The sequence below is a fragment of the Ambystoma mexicanum genome, chromosome 13, assembly GCF_040938575.1.
Source record: "Ambystoma mexicanum isolate Mex_15411 chromosome 13, UKY_AmexF1_1, whole genome shotgun sequence".
NCBI lineage: Eukaryota > Metazoa > Chordata > Amphibia > Caudata > Ambystomatidae > Ambystoma > Ambystoma mexicanum.
Genome location: NC_090938.1, coordinates 613093711 through 613116975, shown reverse-complemented (window position 1 = coordinate 613116975; position 23265 = coordinate 613093711). Strand labels below are relative to the sequence as shown.

Sequence of the window (23265 nt, the reverse complement as noted above, 5' to 3'; positions counted from 1 at the left end):
CTGGAAGGTTCTCTATCCTTCCTTTTTCGATCACCCGGGTTCGAGGGCGTGCGAGTGTCGGAGCGATGACGCTCCTGGCCGGCTTCTGAAGAAGGCGCGGACCGAGGCTTCGCTTTCTCAAACACCTCCATCAGTTTGACCCTGAATGCGTCCCACTCTTTGGAGGATGAATGTTTCGTGGGGCATTTCATCCTTTTTGGGGTCTCGTCTGAGGACGAGGTGGAGGGGGACCTGTTGCGTTGTTTCTTCGATTTTATTTACTGTTTCTTCGATTTTTTTCGTCAAAGACGACGAGCGATGGGAATCGCTTTGGGACCTGGACCGATGCCTTTCGCGTCGAGGAGATTTCTCCTCACAGGACCTCAACTCGACGCTAGAGGCTTTACGGTCGGGTTTGCGACCTACCTGTAGTTTTCCCCTCCTTTCTCGCAAGGCCTTCCCTGTCATCTCCTGACACTTCGTACAGGCCTCCATATCGTGTCCTTCTCCGAGGCACCACAAACACTCTCGGTGCAGGTCTGTGATTGACATTTTTGAACTGCACGACTTGCACTTTTTGAAACCCGATCTCGGGGTCGTGGTCGGCATCGATGAGGAGGACATATATTTCTTTATTTACTATTTCTTCACAGAACTCGAGGCGCGCTGAATTTCTGAAGCAACGTATACTGCGTAAAAACAGAACTGAGGACAACGGGCACCGCGCGTGCTACTTATACACCCGATGACGTCACCCTCAACGGAGGCCTTTGAGGGACCATCCACTCAACGACATCGACGCACGGCGCCCTCTGCCGAAAAAATTTCCGAAGAGCAGCAAAGCTGGATGGAATACATCTAAGATGAGGAATACGTTGGAGGACACAATCCACTCGAAATTATTGCTATTGATTGTAGTGCCATGTCTGCTGCTGCTAATGGTACTACTGTTTGTAGCATTTCAATCACAACTACGAATAGTAGCATTACTAAATCTTCTACTTCTACTACTACTATTTGTAGGGTGTGAAAAGTAGGTAAGGAAAGATGTTTCTATAAAGTTAAAGAATATCACTTTGCCTCTTTATTTGATTGCTATGCTAGTATAATGGATGCACAGACTACACTGGCAGAGTCAAGTGACATGAGGAAGAGGGAAGACAGAGAGGCTGGAAGTCTGTCCCAGATGGAAACTGGATGGAAAGGTAATACGCAGACTAAGAGAAAAGGGGCTCTGTTAGTTCTATATAAGGTATTCTTGGGAACAGGTCAACAGTCCTAGATGGCTCCCAGATTAGACTTGTAGAATGAACAATCAAAAGACTAACCTTACTACGCAATTGACGTCACCATAAGTAAATGGGACAATAGTCAGAGAATTGCTTGGTAACATCATTTGGTGGATCTCTTCTGTGGTCCAATTCCAGTACCTCGAAGATCCATTTGGTGTTTGCGTTCTGGACTTCGGTTTGGTCGTCCAGCTGGCCCACTCCGCCCGGTAATTGGGTTGGAGTTGAACTATTTTCTCTCTCTGCTTTCACTCTCTCACGCTTCCGCACTCCCACTTTCCGTTCTGCACACCCTCCTGCTTTTGCTTTTACACCACCTCTGTGGTTTCATACACTGCATGTTTTTCCCTACCATATGTTGCTGACTACAGTGTCTGTGTGTCTCCTTCATGCTGCTGTGCCTGTCAAACCCGTCTTTTCTTCCTGCACATGCATTCTCATTGAGAAATCTTCCCGCTCTCCCGCTGTTGGGCCACCTTAAATTCTCTGTATTTCTTCTTGAGCTCCTGGATTCCTCTTTTGATGACTCATTATTAGTTCAGAAGTTTTTCTGGGGCCCTCGAGGGCTTTTCTTTGCTATTCAGCAAGACTGGAGGGGCTGCGAGAGACAGATAGGTGCTGAGGGCTGTGTCTTTTAGCCCTCTACCAGGAAAGTCCTTCCTCTAATGCAGACACCTGGTTGCTGGTCCTCCCTGCTGTATGCTGACATCTAATTCGTTCAGTGCAGGAAATGGGCTGGAAAAAAACGGAGCGGGTTTTGGCCAGGGACGTCATTTCACCAAAATGCCAGGGGTAGCGGAAGTGACATCACAGTGGCACGCCCCCAAGAGTGACATCACAAGAAGTGATGTCATTTGACCACGTCCCCACTCGACATCACTGGGAGTGATGTCATTTGACCACACCCCCCCCACTTGACATCACAGGAAGTGGCCTCATAAAGCATTGTCCCTCAGCACACTAAGAAAAATATGGTTACGATATCCGTGTATTGTAACATTTCATACAAGCATGGATGATCATATGTAGCAGTGTCAAGGTCCATGTTGCCACACGAAGTGTATGAACCCAAATCCCTTTTTTATGTGTATCCGCCCTGTTATATCAACAGGACTACAGAGCAAAATCACATTCTGGGGGGACATAGGAGAAATCACCATCAATACAACGGAACGCGACTTAGGCACTTTTTTGATTTAATGTTCTTGATAATAATGAATGATAACCACTGATGACACCGAAAAGCAGCGTTGGGATGCTAAAGTGGTCGTACTAATAAACAAGATACAGCAAGTCGGCAACGGGTAAGGTGGGGCCTGGGGATGTGGCATCTACACTGTGCAAAGGGGGCAAAGGCTTTTCTATGGTATGTTGGAAAAACCACAAAACAGTAACCATGGTTAAAGCTCCTGGCAATATGGGTCACTCATGGGAGCAAAAAAGCCATCCTGGAGGGTGTATGGCGAGAAGAAACATGGGATGAAACTATGAAGACTGAAAATGTATTAGCAAACTCATCAGCATAGTGACCAATTGGCTGTTTGCTGCTTCCTTTTGCTCCGGTGTTTCTAATTGCTCTCTACCAATTCTTCCCTGAATCATTATTGTTCCAGCATATCGCTTTGCAGTGGAAATAGACAATATTAAATGCCCAATTGTTTCTTTCATAAAGAAGGGACGGAGCTATTCTCCAATCATTCGATCACTTTTCTAAAAATGGCGTTTTCACTCTTACCCCAAAATTCCACACGGCGCCGGCCGCAAGGTCAGCCATAGAATGGAGTGGAGAAGAAGTGCAAAAAGGATTACATGTGATAGGGAATAGGGAAGGAAGGACATGAAAAAGTAAAGTGAAGAAAGTGTAAGAGATGAAGAAAAAAAGACGGATAAGAAGCACACGGGGCATTCAAATGTTCTACTAACCGAGAAGAGGGGGCTGAGTAGAAAAAAGAGATAGCGTAAACAGTTGTGCTAGACTTAGAGGGGGGAGAGTACATGGATGAGAAAAAGAGAGGGACAGTGTGAACTGGAGCGGAAGCGAGAGCAGCAGAGAAGACGGGGACACTGAAAGAGAGATGGGAGAGAGTCATGGGGACACTAAGGCAGTGCCTGTATCTTTGGTGATATCGATAAATCAGATGCAAACAGAAACAGCAGAGCAAGGGAAGAGGAAGTCAAAGAAAAAGAATCTAAAAGAAGACAAGGGATGGCCAAGCATGAAGAGCAAGAACAGGCTGAAATAGGAAGAGTGGGGTAAAGAACACGATAGCGCAAACAGAGCTGGAAAAATAAAAACGGGGGATGGATGTAGAGAAATATAAGCAAGAGTGCGAGATGGAGAAAAATATACAGTGAAGAAGTGAAAGGGAGAAATGTTCAGGCACGAGGAAGGAAGCTGGAAAGGCAGAAACGTAGAGTAGTCGAGGGAGAGATGAAGGGAATGGGCAGACACAGAGCCAAGTATAGCAGTAATAATTATCAGTAGAGACAGAAGGAAGCGGTACAGAAGTAAGGAGGGGGGGCATGTTAAAGCTGAGGACACAGAGAAGAGGGAAAGAGAGAGCAATATTGGTGCAAGGATAGCCGGGAACAGAAAGAGAAAGTCACAGGGGGCTGGGGATGAACAGGGATTAATGATGTAAGGAAAGAGTGAGCGCGACAGAGAGCTGGATGGAGCAGGTAATAGAGAGTGAGGGACAGACAGCAAAGCACGCAGGGGAGCGACGGGCGCCTGTAGGTGGGTCAATTTCTCTGGAATGGACAGCAGCGGGTGTAGCTTCTGGTTAGAAGCGCCTCATATGAGGTTTATAGCAAATGCCACTACAGTGGGGGTCTCCACGTGCAGTGGGATAGGCTACCCGTGGGTGTGGTCTGCAGTTCAATGCTGGCAAGTTCTCCTTAGTTCAGGGGCTATTTGTAGCATCTCAGATTGAAAAACTGTAGGTTTTTTTGCGCCATGGTGGTGAGGGCTGAACCTACCTCTTAACCCGTCCCTCACAGCCTCAATCCCTCCACTCTTGCAGAGAAAGCATGAACGTACATTGCTGCACATATATCTGTTTGCTTTGAAGGGGTTGCTGAACACATGCTGTAGGTTTGCTCCGAGCGAGCAGTGAATATTCCCTGAACACGTGTGCAGGTGCTCCGGGGGCCAGATTGGGGTTTGGGGGTGTCCCTTCAGGTGCAGCCCCCCTCGTTGTGTCGGTGAAACTACCAACATCCACAAGACTTTGTAAATGTAGCCTAAACTGCCATGGACATGAAAAACACCCTCACAAATTCTTACAGAAGGGAAAAGACAGGAAGAACATGAAACAACTGTTTCTTTCCAAAAACAATGGAGAGACATCCTTTACTGGGCAACACCTGCGCCAGAGAAATAGAAGGTAGACAGTAGTATAGGCTAAATTGGTGACTTGAATATGGGGTGATGGGGGTGGGTGCGATGAAGCCCTTTGTTTATTAAATATTGCATGCTGGGATTTCCTAACTGATTGCAGTGGCAGACCCCAGGGATTATGATCAACGTAGGCGTGCAGTGAGGAGTACCCCGCCCCATCTCACAGTGTGCCCCTTCTGTCAAAGCAGCGCTGCCAAAAGGCTGGTTACCATTTCTAGAACATGGCAGCGGCTTCGTGGCCAGATTTGAATGACCCAGCGGGGAGGGGGGCGCGAAGCTAGCCATGTATTCATGCACCCTGCGTCCCCCCTCACGGTCAACGCCACTGCAGTGCCCTCCTGGCCTCCTAGGCAAAGGTTCAGGCAACACAGCAGCTGGACTTCACCCTCACCCTTTGGCCTCGTTTCATGAACATGCACACTATTTAGACCTCCCGCATAAGTAGTATTCAAAGTACATCTTTTCATAACAGCTAGGGGTTAACGTGGTGCTTCCTGTCATCTTACAGCACCAAGAAGTCTTTCTGTGGCGCTTCTTGGTGCTACATCTAAAGCAGAACGAACTTTGATCATGGCAAATCTCTCACACTTCGCTTGGAGAAAGTTGGAGGCTCTGTCTTGAACGGTGGCGGTGGCGCTGCTCTCCAAGCACAGAAGTTTGGGGGGCAAAGGGGTATTATTTACCCCCATTGCTTGTGGTCCCATTCTGGAGCGCACAGCCCTAATATTGGGTTTGAAATCCATCACAGGGTTTTTTTTTCTTAGGAATGGCAGACTTTTGGACTAACGGGCAGGCATCCTGTTGGCTTATTAACCCTCACAAATAGAAGAGCACTCTTTGGGCCTAGTAATTCTAAAAATACGGGGTGCGGAGGTGATAAAGCAATCGCCTGGCTCTAGAGAGCAGAAGGAGTCGTGCAGACTGTCCTCAGCCCAACACCTCTGCCGGCACATAACACGCCGAACTGCAACGCTCATTAAGAATTAACATTGTGCAGCCTGTTTCTTAATGTACGGGGGGGGCTGTGCCAAGAATGGAAGGGGAGGTGTGCAAGCCACTACATGACTGATCCCAAAACTCGCTGCTGCTGCACCTGCCGGGCCTTGGCACGGCCGCAGGCCAGCCAGCACCCGCCACCGGGCCCTGCGCGCGCACGGCTTTGAACTGCCAGCGGTGGCCCAGGCCAACCAGGCCCTGCGCCGCGGCAGCACAGAGCATTCGAAACACATGAACACACCCGCCCCCGACCTCAAACTGGGCCTGAAGTTGCGGCGGCCGCAGGCGAGGCCGAGGGCACAATGCACAACAATACACATGCAGTGACGTGACGCAGCAACTAGGCCAGCACACAGACCCGCCCCGAGCGAGCCAGTCAGATACACAGTCAGCCACACTACCAGTGCCACCCACCCCCAAACAGTAAACTACTCACGTTTTTAGCTGGCCTTCTTGCCTTCTGGACACATGAGGAGCATGCGACTTCTTCTGCCGGAAAATGCGTGCAGAGTCGTGCGCCGAAACCAGGGACGTCATTTAACGGTTGCCAGAGGTCGCTGGCCAATCAGCAGCGGTCGCTCTTGCGACCTCTGGCAACCGTTAAATGACGTCCCTGGTTTCGGCGCACGACTCTGCACGCATGCAGAGTCTTCTAAAAGCAGTCTACTCATTGTAGTGCATGCTGCTCCCACTGCAGAACCCATTCTTCAAAGTACTAGAGCCTGCATACAGAAACTGCCGAAGCCTCACATATAGTTTGTAGCTGTTCATTCTGGTACATATGTCCTGCATTTTACAGACATCTCTTTATTAGGGTGATAATTATGACCAATCAAAACAGATGAGTCCATTATTTGCTTAAAATGTTTTCTTAATGAATTACTTTAAGACATGTTTAACATTTAAAATTGTGGACATTATGATGTTCTCATAATGCTCTTTGCTTTTATGAAAATCACCAGGATTGGGTTCTACATAGAGATATTGGACCTCATGATAACTTGTGCGGAAAGGGTTTAACGGCGCCGGTAATGGTGCCGGCGCCGTTAAACCCACTCCGCACTATTACGAGGTCCCCTCCCGGGACCCGCTCTGGATGTCTGGTTTTTCCAGACGTCCATAGCGGGTCCCGCGAGGGGATCAGTGAGCTAACAACGGGCCCGTTCGTAATGGGCCCGTTGTTAGCTCCCTCCTCTATGAGGGCTCCAGTGGGAATGGGGAAGGACCGGGCCCGGGTTCCCTGAAGGAAGAAATACCGGGCCCTCCATACTCGGAATGGCCCGGTATTTCCCCATTCAGGGAACCCGGACCCGGACACGATTTTGGAGGCAGCCATGCCCTTAATAGGGGCATGGCTACCTCCAAAGTCCTAATGAGGCCCATTGTGTTGTGCAACCTGACGGGGCCCGCCCCTTGGACCCACCCCTCATCCCCAAAGCTCCACCCCTCCAAAGAAGAGACGGTTCCCCCAATAAATGTTTTCCATTTCCAGCACTGCGTGTCCTCTTATACTCCGCAAGAGCCTTCTCCTTACCGTTCCTGGTTTTGTCTCCCCAGCTTTGTTGCCTGGGCAGTGGAATTCCGGGGTGTGGCGTTTATCTGGAGATACTAGGGTCCAGCTGGAATCAAAAGGGGCGATGGGGGTGGTGGCGCATGAGTCCGGGGAAACTACATTGCAAACGTGAAATGCACCGTCTCGCTTTCTCTGATGTTATTTACTCTTTAAGGGCTTGAAACCAATTGTCAAAATGGAGGAATACTGTGGTAAGGAAAATGCTTACAAAAATATTGAAAATGAGATAGATGGTAAAGGTTTGTGTAGGCAATGAGACCAAAATGGGTAAGTAGGGCTTTCTGCAATATGTGCCTCAATGACTCAGTTGGACTTCACAACCTTTTAAGAATGAGCACCTCACGACCCACTTAAGCCAGGCGTGGTGACCAACACACCTCCACTCATGCTCACTAACTCGGGCACAGTCTTTCCCTCCATACCTTTGTCAGAAATGCCAGAAGACCATGTAAATTACATAATGGCAAATTTGAAAAGGTCTAGGTGAGCTGGAAACCTATCTAAAAAGATTTCCAAACAAAAATTCGAGACACTGTTATATGAGATACCGATTCAATGTGTGTGCAACGGGTGAAATAAGGGAAATTAGTCTGGCAAAGGTTGTCTGAGAATATGTTATCCGTGTCGCTTCTGTAAAAATGCAGTGAAGAAAGAAACATTAAGACACTTACTTCTACATTGTAAGGCCCTATTACCGGCATGCATCAATTCATTTGAGAATTTAGTGCGTAATCAGGGGTGGGTGGACGCTGACAGTTTGTGGTGGCGGATGATACATGGTTCTTCAATTTCTCTTAAAATCGCAATAGTAGACTTTTTCTCTAGAGTTTGTGGTGTTGTATCAATTGGGAAGGGTAACACATCTGTGTGATGGACTATCACTTGTAAGCAACTATTGTTACCATTGGATTTTGGAAATGCCAAGTGCGGACAGCTTTGTGTATATATGAGAGATAAGGTCAACAATCTTGTTATCTTAGATGGTTCACATACGGGAAGCCGGGTAATTAATGAGGAGTGTTATGGCCTGGGCATCTGCATAGTACCTTGTGTCATTGTGGGTGTTCATTTTAATTTTGATTTGTTCATTTTACTAAACGTATTTATTATTTAAATGTTTGTTATGAACTGCTGTTCTTATTTTTGTATGTTTCGATTGGAAATGTTACTTGTATATGTGAAACAACTTCTTTTTTTGTAAAGGTATGCTTTTGCTAACCAAAAACAAATAATAAAAAAAAAATAATGGCAACTTTAGGCACTCAAGAAGTAAAGTACTGTCCAATCAATGGACAATCAATTGAGACACACAACTATGGGTGTGCACGCTACAAATCACCTAATATGAATATTCTGCACATGTTGTAATTAGCCACTGTGAGGTTTGGAACCTGACAACAATCAGTGTGCACAAGAGCAGCATTTCCAGTCTTGTTTTTTTGTATTGCAGCTTCAACGTGCTCATCTTATTCTGGACATGGATATGAAGTAAACTGTCTAACATATGAGGGTTGTGCTTGGGAGCTTATCCTCTAAATGTAAAACCTAAGCCGGGGCATAACATGGAACATCCATTCGGGCTAGCCACAGCACAGAGACCTCTAAGGTGGTAAGGAGTGCAGTATACATGCTTAATACATGACATTATATGGTGGCTTGAATCTTGCATAAAGAGCTTGACATTTCATATGTGTATGGGGGAATTCTTATGAAGTAAACTGTTACAGAGAATGCACCTGAAAATGGAGCTTCGCTTTTCAATGTTTTCAGCTATCACACTAACCTAGCAAAAGGAAGCAGTGGAGTGTATTACAAAGAAAATGTGCTGAAGAAGAAGCATCTAAAACAAGAGATTTTGTACCTAGAACCAGTGGTGGAGGCAGCTTCGGGTGCTGGCGGCATTGGGGTATAATAAGGTGACAGTGGGAGGCTGAGGGCGCACTGGGCACCAAGGGGGAGCTAGAGGGGGTGGCCGCCCCGTGCTCTCCCCTGGCTCTGCCACTGGGGCATTGGGTTCAGTGAGACAGGATTACAGAAAGCAGGATGTGATGGACCCATGCAATTGGGACATTACATGTAATTGGAAGATTACACCCTTCCTTTGCCTGTCGAACATTTAGCTTACACTCTTCAAAACCAATTGTGGCTTATAGAGTGTCACTGTGTGACTAGATAGCACATTGAGCATACAGTGTTGATGATTACAAGGAGACATTAGAATTCAAAACCAGACCTTCATGTTGGTGGGTCAGCAGATTAGCCACTAAACCCTGCGTGCTCCCTGTGATGACGTCACGTGCTTGACAGGCATTACAAAGCATTTGGGAACTCAGGGGTCCAGGCGCAGCCCTCCTCTGTGTTGTCGGCCAGGTGCAGCCTCTAGATATTCTAAATGATGGGACCCCCAGTAGGGCCAATCATATACGACAACACTGGCATTGAAACAGATCCAGCAATTGGGACCCAGACTGACTAATTCTTCTAATGAACCACAGCATAAGCCGAGGGAGTGGGAGATAGGATGATGATCCTGGAGACAGAGAAAGTAGAACTACAGCCAAGGAGGGAAGGTGCAGTAGTAACATAAGAGCCGGTAGAAGAGAAGGGAACTGCAGAACTATCAGAGCCATAGTTGGAGGGATGCTAGAAATTGAGTGTAGGTCAGTTGGAGAAGCCAGTGGTCCAGAACTCAAGGACTAGTGGCCTTAAACCCTTATAAATACTGGGAAATTGTTCAAAGAAGCAGAGTGAGAGAAAGGCAGCTACCCGAGAGCTATAGTCCAGAGGCATGTGAAACAGCAAGGAGCAAGTCCACCAGTAAACTAAAGAAGGCTTGCTAAAGAGAGTTGACCTAGTTAGAGAGAAGTACCAAAGTGTGGAGGGGAATATGCAGACCTGCTGATCTATTGGCAATAGGGTTTGTGGTTTAGCTCATGTATCCACATGAGGCCATCACCTTATCCTTCAGGATAAAGACAGCTAGAAAGAGCCCATTGCCTCATCTGGTAAGATAAAACACAGGGGGCAGTCACCTCATCCTTTGAGAAAAATCCCCCATCAACCAGCCATCACCTGCACTAAACTAAGTGGGAACCATAGCCACTAGCTGGACTGTGCCCCAGCCATGGCAGGGCATTGGACATATTGAAAGAAGTATACAAGGGCACTCCACTCCCTGCAAGATTGGCTGAATATATGTCTTGGGCAGATGACTGGGAAACTTGATTTGGTTTAGTAGGAATAGACTGCAGATATCTAGTGCTTTAAGATTAGACTCAGATTAGGACACCTCCTTTTTTTTCGATCATTCTCAACCCCATACCTAAGAAACCAAACAGGACTTTGGCCAAGTTGGGGAGTTACCTTAGTCCCAGTGCTGAAACTCTTAAACCCTCTGAAAGAGGGGGTGTTAGGGTTCCATATACGTATTTGGTGACTAGACAATTGTGGGGAACATCCAATACTGAGGAGGCCACTTGTGCTGTGTGATCCTTTGCTTTATCCATTCATTCGGACCCCCAACTTTCCATTGCTATGAAGGCCACTTTAGGTTGTGGTAGATTTTGTTTTACTCCTTATTCTGACACTGGACATAAAGCATTTTGAGGAACGTGTAAACTAATACTGGAGTGTTCTGTTGCTCCCTACTGATGGCACTCCCACGCTTGGAAATGTAACAACCAACATCTAAGGTCTAGCTTGAGTAAGCTTTGGCATTCTGCTAGACCCTGTGCACTAGTATTAACAGGGGCCTGCCTGGTATCAATCAACTGGTCTGTGATGCAGAAAGAGTCCATCACAGTAAAAAGCTCTGTAATAGTGTCGTCCATTTTTGTGGAAAATAGTACTACTAAGTAAGCTGGAGAGAGAGCCGTTGAACTTTGCTTTGATGATCTCTTTTGTTTCCATACTGATGATACGTTGACATGCTTTTTCTACGTTTCTGCTGCGTTACATTTTTAAATTGTTGTCATTTAAACGTGTATTTTATTTGTGAATGTCTGCTACTGTTAGGGGTTGAAAATGACAATAGGAAGACGCTTAATCCTCAACAATCATCTGCTGTGGAACGTATACAGTGCCTTTTGTTAGCCTATTGCCTCTTAACAAAACAGTTTTTTCCACACACGCCACATTAGAATGGTAGGGCACGCCTGACAATGTTATAGCTTGTCAACACCACAATATTGTTTCTATTGAGTATGTATTTTACTTTTGTGTGAAAAGTTCGAGCTGTACCATATAATATAATGATACGTCGCAGCAAATGAATATCTGTATTATTTTTTAGAACATTTTTCTTTACAAATTAATGTTTTTGCGAGCTAGTGCAATTCTTCCCATGAGGATTTACATAGCTGCTGGGTGGCACTTTTGTTCAAACAGCTCATGCTATTAGGTGTATTGTACTGAAACAGATACAATCAAGAATATATAAAAAATGTTTATACATATGTAACACCAATACATTTATGGTGGGTTTAAAAAGGCTTGGAAGGAAACCTTTCACCGTAAATGTGAAAGTAGGAAAGTCCATTTGAGCCAAGTCAAACATGCCGCAATGCAACCTAGTAGCCATCGCTGGAAGTTCACCTCTAGTTCTGAGCCTCAACAGCAAGGCATTGTGGGTATGCAAATTATCTGAAATGCAACACATATGTTCCAAGAAAATGTCTTTGTCATAGAGGGCAGTGCTACTTTACACATAGAGTGATCAACCCAAGACAGACATTTTTCAAGACTGCAAGACAACTATATACCTGGTATCCCCCTTATTAGGAATCATCAATGCAGTATAGTCTTGACAGCATTTTGGTTGGAGCATTGGCTACTAGGTGGCATTGTGGAATGTGCGACTTGGCTCAAATGGATTATCCTACAATTACATATACATGTATATGTATATGTATACGTGTATATATTATAGGGTGGTGACAGTTAAGGTAAAATGGAGTTACATAGTAAATCGAAAAAATGAATTGCTAATAACCTATGACTCGTGCAACGGATTTGACTGACATTTTGCACAAAACAAGTTTGTCACAGGAAGGACTGGAAAGTTTTGGAAAGATTCTTTGAAAAAGTTATTATGAAAACAAAAAACACAGTTTCGGCCTAGCCTCATTCTGTTTCCCATACACAAAAAGCTCAATTTTTGATGGACCGCACTGCCAAAAGCCGCTGGACAGATTTGGATCAAGTCCGAAACAACTTGGACACAAAGGGTTGAATCGCAATACTGTTGTGGTGTGGGGTTACTCTGTCCAGTACTTTTTTTTATTATTTGACAGAGAAGGGGCTCCCACCTTCTCCAAAATAGATAGCCATATCTAGGGTAAATTGCAAAGAAACCAGGGTGTTTATAAATGAAACATCCATCTTTTTTTTCTCAATGCAAGAGATAGCTGCAGCTATACCCTCGGTTAGCCGAAATCGAAAAAGCAGGAAAATGCCATTTCCTGGCAAAAAAGCATGGAAATACCATTAGGGTAGAGGTGGGGGAGGTACTAGGTTACCAAGTCAAATTTGGGAGTTGGAGGAGGTGTTGTAACTAAGATTGCAACACAAAGTTTTTCTGTAACCTCGGCTATCAGACAAAGTAGCCAGGGATAGCTGACATTTCATAGCAAACTGTGCAACAGAAACAGCGAGCGCTGAGGGGCGAATAGGTGAGGAGGCTATCAGGGGAGTAGGGGAGCAGGAAGACATCAGGGGCACATGGTGTGAATCTGGGAGGGCAGGGAAGCATTTTTGTGTTTCAGAGTTTTTCCTGATAACAGCACATATAAGGATTACAAAATAATAACTAATGGTATAACAGAGGGTATTTGTAGTTCATAGCCGCGGTTATAGAAAAAAGTGAAAAAATATACATATATATTTTTACAGCTACAATGACATTGGAGGTGAAAAATCACTGGCCATAACCAGTGATACAAAAGGCATCGGTACTCGCATCCATGCAGTAACCGGAACCAACCCTGCTTAGCTTTAAAGCGAGGAAGGGCCCGGGCCCTTCAAGCCATGTTGCCTGATAAATTAGCACAGGTTACAAGACCACTTAGAGCAACAAGGCCTGATGGGGGCTGGCCCCTTCCTCGCTTTGAAGCTGAGTAGGGTTGGTCCCGGTTACTGCACAGATGGGAGACAGCCCACAGTCCCGGGATGGTGTATTTTCTTAGTTTTAAATATCTCATAATACACTAAGAAAACACATGGCATCCGCATAATTTTTTTTAAAACTGTCCTACTGTCAGTCCCTGAAAGTATTGCACTCTAAAGGTCGAGCTGCCATGAGGCCCACATGACAAGAGCAGCTATCTCTGGGTAAGGAGATGCTAATACATGGAGAATTGCAAACCCAGCTTGCACAAGCGAGGCAAACTAGAATAACCCTTTGTTTTATAAAGATATATATATAAAATCAGTTTCTATCTGCTAATAACCCATATCTGTTAAAGATTTGTTGAACATCCAGATTCAAAAGGGATCCATCTCTTCTCCCGTAGTATCAAGACAGGTCAAAGAATCTAAGGGCCTCATTACACGGATGGCGGTAAGGGTTTACCGGTACCGGTATTTTACTGGTACCGGTAAATCCTTACCGCTTTACTACGAGGTCCCTTTGCGGTTTGGGGAATTTAACGCCTGCTTTTTGCAGCCGTTAAAAACCAACCCGCAAAGGGACCCAGGGAGCTAATTACGGTACCGCAATTTGCGGTACCGTAATTAGCGCCTTCCCCATTCCCATTATGCCCTATGGGGCAAAAATGGGAATGGGGAAGGGCAATGGTGGAAGGGGGAATTACCGCCCCGCCAACCTTGGAATGGGGCGGTAATTCCCTTTCCACCAAGGCGGTGCCGGTATTTTACCGGCATGAACCATGGCGCTAATAGCGCCATGGTTCTCCGCCATCCGTGTAATGAGGCCCTAAATCTTTAACAGTTCAAAGGCTTGGTTTGGGAGGAGGTGCAATTGATGTTTGACAATCACTGCTAACCTTTGTTAAAAATAATTTCTTTAATTTCACTTTTTCACAAATATTTGAACAGATCTATTCTGGTCTGTGAAAAATCAAAATTCTGCGTAGGGGAAAAAGTTAGCCCCAATTCAAGAACTTATTTTTCTATTTCTGTAATGGGTCAGTCTGTATTGAATACTTTTACTTTTAGCTCTTGTCTTGGTGTCCTCTCTCTCTGCTCCTTTGTCCTCCCCCAAAATGTGTCATCCGACCTGAGAGGTGCCTTCCCCTACATTTCTTTCCTCTCCAAGTCTTTCTCTTATGTCTCCCCATCATCTTCCAGGTGGTCTTCCCTTTGGTTTCCCTCTCGTTCCTGCTTTCGAGGTGAATGAGCTTGAATTCTTCTAAAGAATTCATTCTGGTTGCTCTACGTTCTGGGTCTGAGGATTCTACCTACGATGAGGTTGATTCAATAGCAGGGGTTATAACTGGTTTCTAAATTGTTTTACTCATTAGTAACTGTTCTTTAATTGGCTGATCAAACTTCTTTGTAAAGGTATATATCCTTTCTTATTCGTAGTCCTTCTTATTTTAGTGTCATTTTTGTTGTCATTTTATTCATGTTTCTCCTTCAAATTGTTCCAAGTTGTCTTTCATTCTAGCTACTTTCATCTTGCATTCATCATCCTTATTGGAATTAAATAATACCTCTTCCAGTTTCTCTATTTCGCCCATGATTTTTTCACAATTTTTTTTTTTAGCAAATTTCACTAATGTCCTGATCATGGCGAAACAACAAGTATTCGTATGGTCAGTCCATTACTCAATTAATTCTGGCTCTATTTCTTTGTATTGTGGGATTGATAACATTCTTTACCCTCTGGGATTTGAACCATGGTTAAGAGAATGGGTCAAGATGGCCGCCATGATAGCATGCACCTTTCTGGTTAAGTTTATTAAGTCACATGTTTAGGATGGTCACTTGCTAGATCCCTGCTAACGGGATGGAACGCATAGCGTAAAGGTTTCACGTCAAAGGATAACATGCACTCCTGCATGAGTCCATGTTTGTTTTTATGAATTGTTATTTGATTTTATGAAGAAATTAAATGAAAGTTGTGTTCACTTAAAACAGACTGAGTACTGAAGTGTTTGTTTGGTGCTCAGGTCACTGGTTTGCAATATTAGCAGCTAGAAACTGAGAAGTAAGTTTTTGTAATGTTAAAGTGGTTTCCTGCGACCGAGCCCTGAGCACCCACTAAGAGGATGCAGTGCGCAGAATATATATATATATATATATATATATATATATATATATATATATATATATATATATATATATATATATATTTTGCCCCAATATGCATTTTTTGTCTTTTGCTGAATTGCATTCTGGTATTTGTAGTCTCCCAGTCAAGATGGGGAGAATAATGCCACAATTGTACACTTTATTGCCTAACATAGTTCTATAAGGATTTATATATTTAAGTGACCCTATGGTATGTGTTTTTTTAAGTTATTTTCCTAAAGCAGAGTATTGTTGAAAGCCAGACATGGTGTTAAGGAGGGCAAATGATGAAAGGCCAAGTAAGACATGATTATTTGCCCGGTATGTGGCAAGACAGGTTGCAATCCTGGACACTGGTTCAGTTATTTCTTGCTGATTCTGGCTGCTTTTCAGGGCACAACTAAAGGACACATGCAAGTGGACAGCATAACTTTTTTCAGAGGGCAGACACAAACAGGCTTCCTCAAGTATTTGGCTACCAGGATTTTACACAGGTTGTCATGTTCCCAGTGCAGACGCTTACCCACAGGACCACAAGCACTTGTCACGTATTGGGATTTTGTTTTCAAGGGAATATTTCACTACAGATTGCTGGGTTTTAAAAGGTGAGCACCTTTTATACTGTGCCAGCATATTTATTCGAACATTCCCTCTCTCAAGTAATTTTTCTGGTGTTTATTACTTATTTTTTAAAAGTCCAATGCTATTTTGTCTTGCACACTTTCTTGTAAGGGGAAGTCAATTGAAATACATTTGTATATTTCACTTTTATTTTATTTTTTATTTATTTATTTATATTGCGCCGGTCGCGCTACATGAAGAATCAACAGACATGAAGAGACTAACGTGGAGACGGGACAGTATATAAAGGAACAAAATGGATGGGAACTATAATGAAGTAGTTTCTGGGAGTTATTTGAAGAGGAAGGTTTTCAGCTTTTTCCTGAAGCTCAGATGGTTGGTTTCTAGTTTTAGATCTACTGTGCATATATTCATGGGTGCCAGCTTTTGATTTTTGCTATAGGTGCAAAAGTACCTGGGCATATGTTATTCTTGCAGCCGGTCATTTGTTTCCCTTTTCCGTACTGCTCAAATACAGTTATTTGGTGTTGTGCGATGTATCACAACAGTTACCAAGAGACTGGCCATAAAACAAGGGGCTTGTAGCACGCTACTTAACCAAAGTGTGTGACCTTTGGCAAATCATTTAATCTCACTGCACATAGCCTAAAAACATGGTGAGTTCTCAAAGTCGGTCATGCTTTATACATAACAATACCACTGTCAAAACAGGTCAAAAGCAGTCTCTGACTGATGAACGTCTTTGAGCGATGGGTTGCAAGTTTTAAAATATAGGGTGGGCACGGCCGAAGGCCATGTTTAGTTGTCTGGCAGTGTTTTAAAATATACAGTGAGCACGGCCGAAGGCCATGGCCGGTGGTACTGAAAGAATCTATGGAATAACAAAATCCTTGACATTCAATGAAAAAACTTTAGTTAATGATCAGTTAAGGTACCTGCTACCCCCACACCTCTGAAATTCAATGCATTGGGGAACTCAGGACCAGCTTAACATGGAACGTTCCTGTTGCAAAGCCCAAGAGGACATATTTATTAGGAGAGAAGGGATGCACAATGCCATAGAAAATGCTGATATAGTATTATAGGGGAGAGCAACTGGCACACGTCAAGTTAAGCCAATCCTGGGTTCCCCAATGCATTGGATTTCAGAGGTTTTGTTGCAATACGTTTCTTACTTTAACTGATCAGTAACTAAAGTTTTTTCATTGAATATATATATATATATATATATATATATATATATATATACACATATACATATATACATATACATATACACATATACATATATACATATATACATATACATATAAAGAGCGAGAGAGAGAAAGAGAGAGAGAGGGAAAGGCCCATTTTTGAAAGGGGAAGCACAGGGAATTATTTACAATGGGAGTGTGAGCCCCTTCCTCGGCCGACGGGTCTCACAATGGAGCCCCTACCCCAGGAGGGTGGGTGGCCCCAGGACTCCAGGCTGGAGGTCGCGGACGATGGTAAAGACGCCGAATGGGGCGAGCTGACGCTGAGGCTCCTTGCAGGCAACGGGCCGATGGGGAATGAGTGCCGCGTGTCGGATGTCGGGCACACTGCGGAAGGACAGACAAGCGGAAACTGCAGTATCTCACCAGCAGCGGATGGCACGAAAGGAAGAAGCCCGGGAATGCCGCAGGCAGGAGAGGAAACCGGGGCTGATAACGCGTGCCTCTTTTTACAAACGGAGACCATGGGAAACAGGGAAGTAATATACGCAACAGGAGAGGACTCAGAAAATAAGTTAGCAACAACCAACATGGATCACATTGAGAACGCTGTAAATTATTTACCTCATACGCCGGTGCAGCACGCCTTCAGTAACAGTGTACACGCGGCCAAAGTACCTCCTCCATTATGGCATCCTTCACTCTGGGAAGAAGGGGGCGGAGCCTGGAGGGGTTTATATAAAATACATAGTAAGCAGACTCCTGATTGGTTTAGATGTTTACAGCCCCTATACAAACCAGACAGCAAAGAGGGACTGTTGTGTTTTTTTCTCCTCTCTGTTTCAGAAGAGAGAGCTGGGCGAAGGAGGAGCACCCAATTTGCGCTGGGCATATGAGGACTAACCACAGGTTCTGTCCTTACCCGAAGAAGAAGAGCCCTATCCCAAAGCTTAATTGTGAACTTCATTGGGGAGACTTATCCTAATATTTTGATTTCCTATTCCTGAGTTTTTTTTAGTCAATAAAGACTAATTTTGGTTAAAAGCACCATCAGTCCAGTGTGTTCTTACAGGGAGATTGGCTTTGCAACTGTAGGAGATAAGTCTATGGAGGTCATTACGACCCTGGCGGTAGGGGGTTAACGGGGCCGGTAGAGCTGCCGGCCCCGTTAACACCCAACCGCCTCATTTATGAGGTCTCATCGCGGGACGAGCTAAGGACGCCTGATTTTACCAGGCGTCCTTAGCGGGTCCCGCGAGCAGACCAGGATGCAAACAACGGGCCCGTCATTAACGGGCCCGTTTTGCATCCTCCCCATTGAGCCCTGTGGGGGCTCGAATGGGGATGGAGTTGTACAGGGTCTGGGTTCCTGGAATGGGGAAATACCGGGCCCTCCAAGGTCGGAATGGCCCGGTATTTCCCCCATTCCAGGAACCCGGACTCGGATCCAAGGTCGTAATGACCTCCTATGTTTCCTCTTGGTGCTTTAAAAAAATATCTTACCATCCACATTTGCAAAGCCAGGTTTATTGGCTTTGCTGGTGCTTGTTAAAGCTATACATTGCATCTGGCTTGGTATTAGGAGTTTGCCTCTGACTTTCTCCATCATGAGATGGAGGATTTTATAGTTACATCTAAAAGGAACATCTATAAAGGTAAAGAAATTTAGAAAGATCCCTTGGTTAGAGGTGAATACAAAGTTTGCATTTCAGAGCTAGAAGAGCTGGGGCACGTGGCCTATTGTCGCCTTGCATTGTGCAGAGCTGCAGCATGCCACGGCCCATGGCCATGCCAGGGGATTGTTCTGTTTCAAGGTATTTCAGGAGGATCAGGACTGACAGGGTCCAACATTTTCCACGTTCTGAGACTAAAACACTGCCACTTTGCATCAAAAACGTCTCTTGGAAGAAGGCTGCTCTGCAGCAGAAGATCAGAGACTACACAGTTTAAAAAAGGAAAGCAAGGGAAAGATCTTAGTAACTTAGCAAGAAAAAATAGACAACACATACAATGTCGTTGTCATTCTCGTACATATATATTTATTTATACAGTTTAGGCTAATTTAGCGTCACATTTGTTTTTTTTAGGTTACTTGGTTTACCAATCTGTTCCTAGAATATACAGGATCCCGCATGGATGTTTTAATTAGAATGTTTAAGAATATAAGATCATGCAAGTTGACATTGGAAAAGGAAAAGCAGGGAGAAAGCTGCAGGCCATCAAAGAGTATGTGGTGTTGGGAAATGACAGATGCATGGGCAGGGAAGACCCCTCAACGTTCCTTGTGTGTTATCAATACTTTGGTGTTTGTAAGTCAGATGGTTTCAAAAGGTGAAAGCACATTGGTGGTGGATTCTTTAAGCAAGGACCAGTCTGCCGTCCAATACGTTATGCCATCGAAGTACTGTGGTTTCACCATTTATGATCAAATGACAGCTCAATGATTGGTCTTTTCAGAAGAGGTGAGCGGTAGGGGGTGGGCAGACAATTTAGTATAGGAAGGAGAAACAAAGAAAAGGAAATAGAGAATTAAAGAAAGAAAATGAAAGAGGACTGGAAGGAAGGATGGAAGAAAGGGAAGAGATGAGAGGCAAGGTAAAAAGGGAGGGCGGAGGAAGATAAAGTGTGTGCGTGAGAGAGAGAAGTAAAGGAGAGAAGTAGCAGATCCGGGTTGTACAATCATTGATAAATCCTGCAAAGGCACTGCGATAACAATGCTGTAATCTGAGTAGGCACATCTGCTTTCTTCAGAGTAAAGTCTGCGTGTGCATCCTTGCTACCAAATGGTGAACCATCTTTTTTTTCTAAACTCCTTGTTAGATTTTAGATTAAGAGATGCTCCTGCTAAGGCATCATCAAATTTATGGAGGGCCGCTTTGGGCTTTCTGAAATCTCAATGGGGATTAGCAACCAGCAAGGGAGAATCAGTCAATCCTGTGGCTTGAAACGCGGGCTGAAACCTACAATCTCAGCCAGCATTCGAAGCTGCCCGACGGCTGTGGTTCCCCGGTGCCATTTTCCCCCACCCTCCGGCCCTTATTTTATTTTTATTTTTTTACCATTTCCAACCCCCTCCCCAACCCCACATACCTGTTTGTTCCGGCAGCTCAGGCTGCCGCCGCAGCTTCCCAGCTTCTCCAGCCGCTATGGCTAGGGAAGCGGGGCTCCATATGGAGCCCCGCTTCCCTTTCCATGGTGGCCATCTTAGAACAGTATTTTTAGTCATTAAACGGCACGAGCGAGGCGTCCTGTTCAAAGACTGAACATATTTTTCTTTAGCACCCCAGGTTACCGCTTTGGTAACCCGAGGTGATAATGGCGTTAGCCCCTGTTACAAGTGCTTGAACGAGGTTTGGGGGGAAATGGCCCAGAGCCCTGGTAAATGGCCTGAGCGAAACCTTGGGCTGCCTGGCCGTTACCCCTGTCCCAGCCATTGGAAGGGGGGCTTGATGCCACATTATAGACCAATTTCCGGGGTCAGCAGAAGGAGGTGATGAGTTCCCTTCGTCAGGTCCCATCAATCAATTAGAAGCCATCACCAGTTTAGCATTACTAAACACGCAGGGTCATGGTGCTTTTAATAATCCAACATGGGGTCGGGTCAATGAGTAGTTTCAGGGCCCCTGCCAGATATGTAGGAGTGATAATAAAGCGGATAGCTACACTGTGAAGGGTGTATTGTTTTACTATGCAAATAAAACTACCGAGTTTATGATGGCTGCAAACTTCGACTGAGAATAAGATTTAATGTGTTCATTCGGCATCTCGAAAGTGATGACGAAAGTAACCGGTACACATTAATTAACTGCAATGCCTGAAGGAAATGGAAATCCAGATTGCAACACCAGGGCCACTGTAGGAACTGCACCTACATTATCCAAAATTTAATAAATGGGATCGAGCCAGTGACAAAGACATGGGAAGGACTGCTGGGCCGGAGTCTCCAAGGAGGCGAAATACAACACTCTGACATTGGCCGCTGGGCTGTTTTGAACCTCCCCTATCCTGTTACCCAACTACAGAAGGGTTGAAGCCAGAAATCCTTTTATTGGCTTTTGATATCCCGGGGGATTGTGTGTCAGTCACTAGTAATGCCAAAGCTTCAGGAGTCAATCTTGGCTTAGTGCTGACAGTATATCCATCTAACTCAACCTCTTAGGACAAGTTCAACCATCCATTGAGCACAATCATCTACCCAGAGATGTCAGTGACTCACAGCTTGGCCACGCCTATGCCATAGAGAGTTTAAAAATGCCAGGAGCTGGGAGGCTTTTAGCACCTGCTTGCAGCCTAAAAGAGCTCGCTTAGGTGGATATCAAGATCTGACAAGAGCTACTTTTGACATCCGGGTCAACTGGTGCCCTACAAACATACCTACCTGACAGTTACTCTGTGGGTTTGGGAATGGGTATACAGGAACATTAGGACACACACAGAAGACATTTAAAGCACAATGGATGAAATACAATTGACATCTGGCATTAGTGTAGAAGTTAGATTTGCGACACGCTAAGTACTAGCTCCCGATTTCCCAGAAGCAAGCCCAGCTTATGGGGTGGTGTCTGATACTCAGGAGCTGCTTTTAGCTTCCGCTCAACAAATCCTTATTTAAATCCCTGTGCCTACATGTCCATCACCTGGGGAAAATCATCTCTCAACTCCAGAAGGTCAGGAATGTGAGTGCTCATAGTGTCACACGCATATGTGGATGCCCAGGACATATCTTGTGATATATATTTTTCAATGACTGCCGGCACAAACACAAATTATATCCAAGAAGACTGTTCCTAGAGGCAGTTCAAATCTGCAGAAATACCGGTTTAAATTTGAGAAAATATTGTTTGTATTTCTGCAGGGGAAAAAAAGTGACACTTGTCAGGGAAACCTGTAAATCTGCAGAAATTACAGCCAAAAGGAACAAGTTACTTACCTGTAACTCCTGTCCTCCAGCATCGGTCTTAGATGGATCACATGCAAACCCTCCTTCCTTCCCCTCTTGGCTCTTCTTGGTTCCTACTGCCACTTTACATGTGCAACCAAATCTGGGAAGAAGCTTAGGAAGACCAATGCCATTGGCTGGGGCAGTATGACCAAAAGTGACAGCAATAGGGTATAGGAGCAACAAGCAGTTTTTTATTGCGGAGTCCGGCACTGAGTCCCAGTTTGCCCAGAACCCTTGTGTTTTCTACTGAGGAGCTGCTGCTACATTGCTGAGAAACGACAGTCCTGTTTCTATTTCCATCAGGTTTTTGCATAAAACCTCTTTTCCCATGCAGAGCGCGGCGCGGAGTCCGGCACTGAGTCCCAGCTTGCCCAGTTTGCCCGATTGCACCCGGAGTGCCGGCGGTCGGCATGGTTGTTTCCCCAAAGGCCTCCTCGGTCAGTGGGCCTCAGACTCGCCACAAGACCCTCCAGCAAGGCCGAATGCTGAACCCCTGGACTGCTATCCCTCAAAAGAGCACTGCACGCAGTAAGGTAAGCAAGCAAGTAGTTACCTTAATGACACCTGCCGTCTCTCTTCAGGTCACTGCTCAAGTACACCAAGTTGTCCCCCATGTCACCACTGACTCTCTCAGCCATACACCCTTCGAGGCAGCCGATTCTCCAACTAATACGCAGTGTGTCACGCCACTCGAAAACCCAACGAGACCACTCGCGCTGCTTTCACTTGCTAACTTAGCTCCGGTGCCGCCAGTGGAGAACGTTGCGGCAGGAGTCATATCGCCAAGGCAAACTGTCTCTCCTGATATCTACTTCACTCCGTTTGACCTAACTGATGCAGAAATCATGAGTGCATCGACTGTAGTGCAGGAGAAATCCACTGAAGGTTTGTTTGATTCAGCTGCTAAAATTGATGATAATGAATGTCTGAGCAAAAGCTCTGCAACCACGGTGCCAGCCTGCATTAGTTTGATCTCTCCGCCAAGATCCAGCTTTCAACCGGAAAGCGACCATGACTTGCCTGGCCTTTCAACACAGAAACCTGTCAGTAGGACGCCA

General features: G+C 45.1%; 1 protein-coding gene and 1 long non-coding RNA gene across 2 annotated transcripts in view; one reads left to right on the top strand and one right to left on the bottom strand.

Annotated features, from left to right (window-relative positions):
* LOC138521553 (zinc finger protein 385C-like) overlaps positions 1 to 23265 on the bottom strand; it is a 1557348-nt gene that overhangs the window by 753060 nt on the left and 781023 nt on the right. The window lies entirely within an intron of this gene.
* LOC138521554 (uncharacterized) overlaps positions 1 to 23265 on the top strand; it is a 516183-nt gene that overhangs the window by 63688 nt on the left and 429230 nt on the right. The window contains exon 2 of the long non-coding RNA XR_011283073.1: positions 8688 to 8843. This is a non-coding gene — a long non-coding RNA (uncharacterized lncRNA). The remainder of the gene's footprint in view (positions 1 to 8687; positions 8844 to 23265) is intronic.